The sequence below is a fragment of the Pleurodeles waltl genome, chromosome 10 (genome assembly GCF_031143425.1).
Source record: "Pleurodeles waltl isolate 20211129_DDA chromosome 10, aPleWal1.hap1.20221129, whole genome shotgun sequence".
In the NCBI taxonomy this organism is placed as follows: Eukaryota; Metazoa; Chordata; class Amphibia; order Caudata; family Salamandridae; genus Pleurodeles; species Pleurodeles waltl.
Window position 1 is genome coordinate 1,012,300,645 of NC_090449.1, and position 12,234 is coordinate 1,012,312,878.

Sequence of the window (12,234 nt, forward strand, 5' to 3'; positions counted from 1 at the left end):
ACAAATGAGACTGCAAGCGGAAGCGCAGCGGACTGCAGTAACGGTAACCGCCGCACTGCCCGCTTTTCTCTTTTAACTAATTTCTTTAATTATTTTTAGCGAGAGCGCTAAAAGCGCTATTCTTTTAATTACTGTTTAGCTTTTTTATATTTAAATATAAAGGTTTGTAGATCGTTTTTTAATTAGCTGGACTCCGGCCCCCGTGTCCAGTGGAGCCGGTAGTCCCTAGCGAGCAAGTTACTTACCTTTGGTAATGCTTTTTCTGGTGGATACATTAGCAACCTGTGGATTCCTCACCTAATGAATTCTCCCCATGTGTAGCATTCAACGGAAACTTCTCTCTAGCTCTGCACGTCGGCGAGGACGTCACAATTGCACGACTCCAATCGGCTCCGTCTGACGTCATTGTCGCAATAAGAGGCCCTCGCCGGCGTGTTGACGTCAGTTTACGCCATTTTTTACGTGCCTTTGAAACATATAGAAAACATCGACAACCTAAACACTTCATGATCATAAATAATTAAACTTTATAGAGAACCTTTATAAAAAACTTATACAAAGCTCCTTAAAAAGAGCATACCATCATGAACAGTTTGAAAACTTGGAAATAACCTGAATTGCAACTATGAGCATATATACATATATAGAAACATAGATATTAAGACACTGAAGTGCACACCAGAGGCGATCCTGGTATGACCAGACAGACAACAGGGAGGCGGGAGGGACCGTGAGGAATCTACAGGTAGCTAATGTATCCACCAGAAAAAGCGTTACCGAAGGTAAGTAACTTGCTCTTCTGATGGATACAACTACTTGTGGATTCCTCACCTAATGAATCGAGTCCCAAAGCAGTACCACCTCGGAGGAGGGTGTCCTTCTGGTCACACCAGGAACTCCTGCAGCACAGACCATGCAAAATGGCCATCCCTCCGCACCTCAGAATCCAGACAATAATGCTTTACAAAGGTGTGGAGGGAAGACCAAGTCGCGGCCTTACAGATGTCCGCCACCGGAACACCTCTGGCCAGAGCCAATTAGGTCGACTTGGCCCTGGTGGAAAGGGCTCTGATCCCCTCAGAAGGATCCTTCTTCGCCAATGAGTAGCATATTTTAATACAAAGAACGACCCACCTGGAGAGCGTTCTCTTGTGGACGGCCTTCCCCATGGATCCGATAAAAAGTTGTTCATCCAACCGGAACTCTCTCCTCCTGCCGATATAAAAGCTGAGCGCCCTCTTAGGGTCCAGATGATGGAGTCTTTCCTCCTCCTTAGATGGGTGTGGAGGAGGGTAGAACGACGAGAGAGTTATGGATTGTCCCAAGTGAAACGGAGACACTACCTTGGGGAGGAAAGCTGCCCTAGTCCTCAAAACCACCTTGTCCTTATGAAAAGTCGTAAATGGCGTGTGAACAGAAAGAGCCTGCAGCTCACTAACATGTCTAGCCTACGTAATGGCTGTCAGAAACACAGTTTTGAAAAACAGATACCTCAAGGGACAAGAATGAAGAGGTTCAAAGGGAGAGCCCATCAAAATAGTCAACACCAGATTCAGGTCCCACTGCGGCATGATAAAAGGAGTGTGAAGAAACCTATTAGTAAGTCCCTTCAAAAATCGTAAAACCAAAGGAGATTTGAATAAAAAGGGTTGATCTGGAAGACATAAGAAGGCCGAAAGGGCCGAAAGATAGCCTCTAACAGTGGCCACAGCACAACCACGGTGTGCCAACGACAAAACGAATAACAATATATCTGAAAGATGGGCACTTAAGGGATTAATTGCTGCTCTCCACACCAACAAACTAATTTAGCCCACCCACTAGCGTAGATCGATTTGGTGGAGTGTCGCTTGGCCGATAAAAGAATGTCCACCACCTCTGGTGGGAGAGAAAAAGCACTCAGGTTGCCCCGCTCAATCTCCAGGCATGAAGGTGCAGGCTCTGGAGGTGGGGGTGTAGAACCTGCCCCTGCGACTGCGAGAGGAGGTCTGCCCTGAGAGGGAGACGGAGCGGAGGGCACAGAGAGAGTTGGAGTAGGTCTGCATACCATACATACCCTTCGTGGCCAATCCGGAGCTATTAGAATTACTTGGGCCCGGTCTTGGTGAATCTTCCTCAAAACTCGAGGAATCAAGGGTATGGGAGGAAACGCGTAAAGCAACTGGTCGCACCAGGACATCTGAAACGCATCCCCCAACACTCCTTGCATCGGACACTGAAGGCTGCAGAACGATGGACAGTGTGCGTTCTCCCGAGTGGCAAACAGGTCTATCTGGGGAAAACCCCACATCCGAAAGATGTGAAGAATCAGATCCGGATGCAGACGCCTCTCGTGGTCGTCCGAGAAGAAGCGGCTGAGTCTGTCCGCCCGCACATTTTGAACCCCGGCCAGATGGTTTGCTACTACCCAAAGCCGGTGGTCCCGAGCCCAGGACCAAAGTCGCAGAGCCTCTCTGCAAAGAAGGTACGACTCTACACCCCCCTGCTTGTTGATATACCACATTGTGGTCATGTTGTCTGTCAGGATCTGACCCGACTGACTGCGAAGGGAAGAGAGGAAGGCCTTGAGGGCCAAACGAATCGCCCGCAGTTCCAGCAGATTGATATGAAACCTCTGCTCTACTGGAGACCAACGACCCTTGATCTCCAGATCCTCCAGATGAGCTCCCCACCCTAAGGTGGAGGCATCCGTTATCACCGTGGTCACCGGAGTTGGCAGCAAAAACGGCTTTCCTTGAGAAGGTTGCCGTCTGCAGCCCACCATCGGAGATCCGCCGCAGTGTCTCTGGAGATATTTAAAAACTCCCTGAGATCTCCTCTGTGTTGAAACCACTGCCTGTGGAGGCACCACTGAAGAGCCCTCATATGCCACCGTGCATGAGTGACCAACAGAATGCAAGAAGCGAACAGGCTGAGCAGACGAAGGACCTTGTGGATTGGAACTACCGCTCCTTCTTGAAACATTGGAATCAACGCCTGAATGTCCTGTATCCGCTGTGTCGGAGGAAAGGCCCTATTCAATGTCGTGTCCAGTACTGCCACTATAAACAGGATGCGTTGAGAGGGCTCTAGGTGAGACTTGGGCACATTTATTGAAAAACCCAGACTGAAAAACAACTGGGTTGTCAGCTGCAGATGATGCAACACAAGCCCCGGAGACTCGGCTTTGATCAACCAATCGTCCAGGTAAGGGAACACTGCTACCCTTTTCCTCCTGAGGTGTGCTGCAACCACCGCCATCACCTTTGTGAAGACCTGAGGTGCGGAAGTAAGACCAAAAGGAAGGACCGCAAACTGGTACTGCCACGATCCTACCACAAACCAGAGATACTTCCTGTGCGACTTGAGAATGGGAATGTGAAAATAAGCATCCTGCAAGTCGACCGACACCATCCAATCTTCCTTGTTCAACGCCAAAAGCACCTGTGCTAGAGTCAGCATTTTGAATTTCTCCTGTTTGAGGAACCAATTCAAAACCCTCAGGTCCAAAATAGGTCTCAGACGACCATCCTTTTTGGGAATCAGAAAGTACCTGGAATAGCAACCCTGACCCCTCTCCTGCTCCAGAACCAACTCTACTGCGCCCTTCAACAATAGGGAGAGAACCTCCTGTTCTAGCAACAGGAGATGATCTTCTGAACAAAAGGAAGGACGAGGAGGGAAAGGAGGAGGAATCTCCTGAAAGGGAAGAGCATAACCTTTTCTTACCACACTGATGACCCAGGAATCTGATGTTATGGATTCCCACATGGGAAGAAAAAGAGAAAGCCTCCCTCCTACTAGAGAGACATGGGAGACGATGGCAAGAGGACTAGGGCTGCTTTCCTTGTGGCAACCCTCCAGAGGAAGAGGAAGAGGAAGGGTGCTGCTGCTGGATGGCCCCTCTAGTGCGGACTCTACCCCGCCCCCTAAGTAATCGATAAGGGAGGCTCAAAGACTGCTGCCCCGGCTGCTGTGACCTCACACAAAAGGAAGCCCCTCTTCCAAAAACTCGCAGCCGTCTGAATGACCGAAACGGGGTCGAAGCAGCCTGCAGACCCAATGACCTAGCAGTGGCCCTACATTCTTTAAAGCGCTCTAGCGCAGAGTCTGCTTTAGATCCAAAACGTTTTGCCCCATCAAAAGGCAAATCCAATAGCGTGGCCTGGACTTCAGAAGAAAAACCAGAAGTGCGCAACCACGCATAACACCTGGTGGCAACTGAAGTCCCCATGGCTCTTGCAACAGAGTCCGTGGTATCCAGCCCTGACTGAATAACTTGCGTGGCCGCCGCCTGAGCATCCGAAAGAAGGCTATGCAAGTCCTGGGGCATGTCCAGAAGAACAGTCTTTGCCGCATCCATTATAGCATGTATATACCTGCCAAGAATACAAGTAGCATTGGCAGATTTTAGCGCCATGCTACACAACGAAAACACCTTCTTGGCCGATTGTTCCATTCGCTTGGATTCCCGGTCCGATGGGACTCCCGGAAACGAACCAGGGGCCGACCTTGAAGAACAGGATGCCAGCACTACCAGACTCTCTGGCGAAGGGTGTTTTGACAAAAACTCCGGGTCCCCCGGCGCAGACCTATAACGCCTGGCCACAGACATACTAACAGCTGAAGAGGTGACAGGCTTCTTCCACACCTCTTCGATTGGTTCCATAAGAGCCTCATTAAATGGCAAAAGAGGATCTGCCAAGGGTGTAGCAGGGTGCAAAACGTCCGTCAACAGGATGGTCTTAACCTGAGCTGTAGGTAAGGGAAGTTCCAAAAAAGTCGCAGCCTTTCTGATCACTGAATGGAAAGTGGCTGCCTCCTCTGTATATTCTCCTGGGGAAGCCAGATCCCATTGTGGAGAAGTGTCAAGTCCGCTTGCAGTATCCAGTCCTGGGAACTCACTCTGGGGATCAGTGATCTCCCCTTCTTCAAGGAATTGTTGCCGATATTCTCGTTCCTCCAGCAACCTGAGGGCCTTTCGCCGAGACCTCAACTTGGCCTCCAGCCCCGGAGTCGACATGGAGTGCAACGACATCGGTGAATGGCGCCGGGAAGGCGTCATGACAGGATCTCCGGATCCACACAACGCCAGAGATGGATCCACCGGCGCCATGGACAAAGCTCCTGCATCCGACGACACCATCCGGCCTCTAGGTTCCATCTCCTCTGACAACGGCGTAGAAGGTCTCTCCCTCAACGTCGACGGCTGCGCCGCCGGCAGAGGTGCTTGACTAGAGTCTCCAGCCGGACAGAACGGCATAAACGTCGTCGGCCTGTATGGAGCCGGAACGCCGAGATTGAATGCCAGGGGACCGGTGGGGCCAGCCGGCGCACTACCTCCCGGAGCCATATTTTGGGATATGGCAAACATGGCATTGAGAAATGCCGCCGGATCCGTTCCCGGAGCCGTGAACGAAGGCTAACCTTGAGGAGCCAGAGCCAGGCTGGACTCTTGTGCGCCTGGATGCGCCGGAGAAGCCAGATGACTTTGAGGCTCCACGACCTCGAAGACTGACGGCGCCGGGGACGTCTGCGGTGTCACTGGCTGTGGGGACACCGTCGGACTCACTTCCCAAGACTTGCGGCGCTGAGTCGACGAGACCTCGACTCTGACGACTCCTGGACCGACGCAGAGAGTCACAGTGACGCCGCTTCTTGCGAGACGACTTCCCTGAAGACGATCCATGGTGCCGCTTCCTCTCCTTTTTTGACTTAGCTAAAAATAGGTTAGCCTCACGCTCCTTCAACGCCTTCGGATTCATCTTCCAACAGGAGCCGCATTCCTAGACGTCGTGATCTGAACTGAGGCACCAAAGGCAGTCGTTGTGAGGATCAGTCACCGACATCCGACCTCCACACTCCCTGCAGGGCTTAAAACACAATTTCTTTGGAGCCGACATCGAGAAAAAACACAAAGTATCCCTTTCGAAGAGCGAACGATACAGGTAGCCAGAAACGTAACCGTTATCGAAGGCACGGAAAAAAGGGAACTGACGTCAGCACGCCGGCGAGGGCCTCTTATTGCCACGATGACGTCAGACGGAGCCAGGCAATTGTGACATCCTCGCCGACATGAAGAAGTAGAGAGAAGTTTCCATTGAATTCTACACATGGGGAGAATTCATTAGGTGAGGCATCCACAGGTAGTTGTATCCATCAGAAAAGGGTTTTACTTTTGTTCTCGCCGCTCGGCGAGGTTTGTTTCTGGCATCTTTGGGCTCCCGGCAGCCATTTTTCCTCCCGATGGTTCGGGGGTTGCCATTTTGAGCCGCCATTATTCGTGGGGCATCACTCTAGTGGCCCACACTCCTCCCTGCCTCCCTGCACTACAAATGAGACACTGCAAGAGGACGCGTAGCGGACGCAAGCCCATCTGCGCCTGTCCACGACCGGCAGGGTCCAGGGGACAGTAGCACCCTGGATGTAACCCCTGTTAGATTGGATTACTCAAGGGATGCGCTTTTAAGCTTTAATAAATCAACAGGGATCATAGATAACTGCCTACTTTATTTAAGTACACTTACCACCAGCCTGTCAAAACTACCTGTCATCATATCCCTTCTCCAAAAATAGGAAGGAAAAAGGAACACACCTACAAACATATGTTATTAAATTGTTGCTCCCTCTCAGCCCATAAACTGCACATCTATTCGCTACTTGAGGACTGTAAGCCAGATGTTCTGTTTCTAACTGAAACCTGGCTGCTAGAGGGTTCTACGTGATTATGTCTTTGCCCCCATTCCTCTGTCTTAATAGACCATTGGGCAGAGCAGGCGGAATTGGAATTATTTATAAAAACTCAATTCAATGTTCCAAAAATGCCCTATCCATCCCAGACTGTGAAAGTCTAGCATTTTCTCTGGCATTAGATGCCACCTTTACCCTCTCGGGTATCCTGATATATCACCCCCTGGGTTCATATGGAAAGTTTCTTCAGGCCTTTCCAGAGATTGTAGCAGTCTATGCCTGTAAATACTGTAACTGCACCATTTTAGGGGATTTTAATATACACGTAGGGGGCTCTGGCAGTGGTCCTGGTACGAGAGTATTAGGAGATTTAGCAGCACTAGAGTTCTCACAACTCATTTCCGGTCCCACTCATTGCAAAGGGCATACGCTTGATCTAGTTTTCAGTAATCTCTCCAATATTGTAGCAGATTCCCCCCTTCCTTTATCATGGACTGACCATTTTTTAATTACATTATCTCTCCAGACCCTGGTCCCTCTAGTTTATCAACCGCAAGGCCAGCTTACATTTCGTCAGTGGTCAAAGTTAAATAAAAATGATTGGACAGATACCCTTAATAATCAGCAGACCACTGTATTTCCTGACCGGTCCTACACCGCAGATAATTTTGATAATTGGATTACTCAATCCTTAGATATAGTACTACCAACCAAGAGTATAACTAAGATTATTCGACCGAAGAACTCCCCCGGTTCTCTCCTCATCTGCTATGTGTAAAAAAGGAATGTAAGAAGATGGAGAGAAGATGGAAGGAATCCTATGATCCAGAGTTAAAAAAAGCTTATAGAAGCCAAACCCGTTCCTTCCATCTAAAAATTAAAGCGGCCCAGGCTGCCTATTAAACGGCGAAGACTGAACAGTCCTCCGGCTCACCCAAAAAAAACCTTCTCTATTGTTAGAGAAATGACTCAGCTTCCATCAGGGATAACTTCAACTGAAGGCTCAAAGGAGCACAGCAATGAATTAGCCCGCTTTTTCTTGGAAAAGATACTTAACATTCAAGCCTCCCTTTCGGTCAATCAGTCTAATTCGGCTCATAGGGATAATGGAATCCTGAGCTCGGATGGACCAGTTCCTTGTGCATCTCTCTCAGTATTTCAGCCTATTGAGGAAGAGGAGGTACATCAATACGGGCTCCCCGCTAGACCCTTCCCCTCCTTCTACGCTGGTCATGGGTTCAAAAGCTGTAACGCCTGTTCTAACCAGGATTATTAATGATACTCTGTCTTCTTGTTGCATTCCCCATCGATGGAAACATGCTGTGATCAAGCCATTGCTGAAAAAACCTTCTCTTGACCCTGCTTTATTTGAGAATCTTAGAACTATTGCCCTTCTTCCCATTACCTCTAAAATTATGGAGAAACACGTGAATTCCCAGGTATCAGGTTTCCTGGAAAAGTACAACCGCCTTCACGATACCCAGATGGGTTTCAGACCTTTTCATAGTACGGAATCGGTCCTCCTAGCTGTTACTGAAGATGCTAGATGCCGCCTAGATGGATGCAGCTATGCATCTATTATTCTTCTTGATCTGAGTGCAGCATTTGAGACGGTGGATCATGAGATTCTGCTACACAGAGTCGCTCAAATAGGCTTTGAGGACAAATGCCTTAAATGGCTGACAAGTTTCCTCTTGCATAGGACTTTTCAAGTTGTAAATCAGTCACATTATTCAGATACGTTTTCCTTAACATGTGGTGTTCCACAGGGCTCCTCGTTGAGTCCTACGTTATTTAATATCTATATGGCCTCTTTGGCAAAGACTGTTGAACCATATGGACTATCTCTTATCTCCTATGCGGACGATACTCAGTTGGTCTTTCCTTTCCGCTCTAATAGCAACTCACAATCAGCCGTCCTCTCTTCGTGTCTCTCGGACATTGCGGGTTGGATGCCGGACAGCAAATTGAAATTAAATGATGGGAAAACGGAGGTGTTGCTGATGGGACATTCTCTTTCCTCCCAGCCCTCCCTACTTGCGTCAGTAGGACTAAATACTCTTACCCCGTCAAAAGACAATATTAAAAACTTGGGTTTCTGGCTGGACACTCAACTTACAATGGAATGCCATGCAAAGAAACTAGCCTCCTCCTGCTTTGGTGCACTGAGAACCTGTAGGAAAATGTTCCCTTTCCTCCGGTTTTTAACCAAAAGGCTTATTGTTCAGGCCTTAATTCTTTCACGTTTGGAGTATGGCAACGTTTTGTTTATGAGCTCCCCTAAATATGTCCTGAGAAGGCTACAGGTAATACAGAATGCCGCTTCCCGTCTTCTGCTGGGAACCCCGAATCATACTTTGGCAAAACCCGCCCTGGCCACCCTTCATTGGTTACCTGTAAAACAGCATATAAAGTTTAAAGCAGCCTGCCTGGTTCATCGAGCCCTTCACATTAGAGGCCCGGCCTTTCTTAAACAGATTATAACTCCCTATATTCCCCAACGTCTGCTCAGATCCCCTTCTGCATCCCTTAATTAATGTACCTCGGTACAAAAGATCGAGATGGGGAGGCAGATCCTTTGCTCTCAGGGCAGCGCAACTGTGGAATTCTCTCCCGGCCTTAGTTCGATTAGTAGACTCTGAACTCTCCTTTCCGAAATCTCTGAAAACCATTATTTTTCCTTTATAGGGCTCTTGATGGTTGTTTCTTTTCTGTTTGGTTCTGCAGTAGCGCTGGGAAGCCTGTTGGCAGCCATGCGCTTTATAAAATCCTAAATTGAAATAGAAATAGAAGATGCCTCAAAATTTAGACTGAGAAATACCCAAGTTGAGCTGTATTCAGTGACAGCCAACAGTAATCAATGGTTTTCTCACTTTGTTGTTGGCATTGCACATAGAACAATCCTTGTGGGAAGGGTCAAGAATAATGGCATCCATCAACCCAAGCTCTTTCACTACCATCTAATTGCTGTCCCTGCAAGAATAAATGCAGCAGTTTAAAATAAGCATACCCAAACTAAGGCAACCAACAAAGGGACAAAAACATAGGCTTAACACATTGATAAGGGGAGTCGACAAAATAAACTGCACAGCTTTTTTATGCTAATCTTGGAAATAGCAACCATGAGACTCCACTTTTGGCATATCTGTGGATGAATTTGTTGCTGGGTTAGAGTTCACATTGGGTCCTTTATGTTTGTTGTAGCAAAATAATTTGAAATTGCCCAACGTGGTTAAAAACATCCTTAGTGGACAGTGGGCTCTGAGGCCCTACCATGTTTCACAAACTACATAAAATCAATTGTCTATTTCCACTAGGTAGATGTCGTCTGAATCACATGAAGCACACTGGTAAGCCTTTCCCTCTGTTCCACCTCATCCATATTGCCTTTAATATCAACACTGCAATCTATATCTTGGCAGTCAATAGTGTAATTGTGCCCAAAATAGTCAAGCTTGTGCTGCCTTCCTCATCATCATGCAGAAATCAGCCAGCATTCTAATTCCAGCTTTAATTACAGTGGCAGGGTTCTTCATCATTTTGTCCAGTTAGATTTAGGTTCTGATTGTTAATTAAGTGGATGCTTTGGGTCATTGTTTTTGGTTTTGCTTCCTGCAGAAATGGACACTGGAAGGAGATCATAATCCACCGGATGCATATGGTTGACATATCCTAACACAAATTCTCTTGTGAGAGACTTGAAATGTCCACTTCTATTTCACTGGTAATTTCATATTTAAATATTGATTGAAGTTGTGCTGATGAAATAATCCTCAGGACCTTTTATGTAATGATTCAAAGCTGAGGAATGGATACAGCATTTACAATAATTGTGAATAATTAAGTGAGTTGGGTATTTTTTAATGGCAGAAACCTTGTACTAATCAGTATTGACTCTGTATCAATTACTGTAATACGAAAGTCTGTTCATGCCCTTCTTTACACGTTCATTGATATATGCGCCATAATTTCAGCACGATAATATATGTTTCCTTCAGGGGTAAACAATTCCTCTCTTCCAGATAATGGGCAGATTTGAAATCAATAATTTGTACCGTGGATTTATTTATTTGGATGGAATATAATAATGAAGAATTAAAATGTTCAATCACTGCATATATTTTTGGAGAGGGAAGACTGCCTTACATTGGTGTTTCTTCTCACTATTATCACCACCATTAGGCATTGACCAGTGCTCAGTTTGGCTTATCCACTCCCCGCTTTGAATTGCTGCTACTTTTTTCAGGGTGTTACAATAGAGAGGGAACCAGTAGCCCGGGTTTCGACTGTATTCTTGGTAACCTAAAGACATTTTCATCAGTTATGCCAACATCTAAGTGATCTTTAGGGAGAATTGCAGATGTCTCCAAAATATTGAAAACCGGTTATGGCACAGCATATTGATCTTCTTAGGATGCTGATTGTCATGGCAGCGGTTATGTTCATTAGACACCACACTGACAATCGTTACTTGAATCCTCATCAGGAGTTGCATTGGGTGGTAAGACTTCTGACTGGTTACATTTAGGTTGAGGGAAGGGTGCACTGCATCTACCCTACCTTTGAAATATAGGATCAAATTATAAATTGCTTCCTACACCTTGACCACAGATAAAAACACAAAATCCAGTGTGTCTTGAGCCACGTAAGGTAAAATATCCCTGTTGTTATTACTACCATTGCCTGCATGGATACCACCCTGACCAGGGACCATATATGTGTCAGTGCCTGGTTTAACAGGTAAAAGAAATGTGGGCATTTATCTCTTTAAGGTCATAGATAGTAACTGAGATACTGATCGTCGCAATAAGGTGGCCATTGATAGTACATGATCTACTATTGTTGCAAGTGAGTAGCATATGTGTGCATTTAGTGAGTGACCCATCATGTACACCTGATTCATGGCAAACAGTCTTTCTCTAATATTCACAGATGCTATTATTCTATCAAGGCGCAATGAACCATTGAGATATATTTGTTTAATAGTTGAAAAGAAACTTAAGAGGATGACACACAGCTGTGCCTCAGCAACTGAGACCAATCTGGTGTCAGGCGTAAAGCTGCGTGTCTCATCCCAAGCACCGATGACTGGTAATTTAAAGCTCATATATATAAAATGCTGATGAAGGGAGCTTCAATTTCTGTAGGTGTGGCCTTAATGCTTGAGTAGTTGCAGAGGAGGTTATCCTAGGTGTCTGTTCATGCTTCTCCGTATTAATATTTCCCATTTTGTTTTGTTGTTGAGTTGTATCAGTCAAAAAAGTCTTACCTCCTTATCACGGCGCTGTTTTTCACGGTGAGTCCAGACATAAGACTCCTTCATGATTGGCTCAGTGTTCGTGCCACATTGAATATTTGGAACTTGGGAGTCTGAATGTTGGGTGAGTAGGTAATTCACTTACAAGGAGTTAATGTTGGATGGGGGTAAGACGGCAAGGGCAAAAAGCCAAAAACCTAGCATGGGTATTAGCGCTATAATGTGACTACTTGTGGCCTTGTACTTGTAAGTATTACTCTCCTGCACCACTGTTCACTTACTGCAAACACAGTTAGAAGCAGGGTTCC

The 12,234-nt window shown here is 46.7% G+C and overlaps 1 protein-coding gene across 2 annotated transcripts in view; it reads right to left on the minus strand.

Annotated features, from left to right (window-relative positions):
• The window catches only part of LOC138262135 (prostatic acid phosphatase-like), a 452,521-nt gene that overhangs the window by 137,301 nt on the left and 302,986 nt on the right, over window positions 1–12,234 (minus strand). The window lies entirely within an intron of this gene.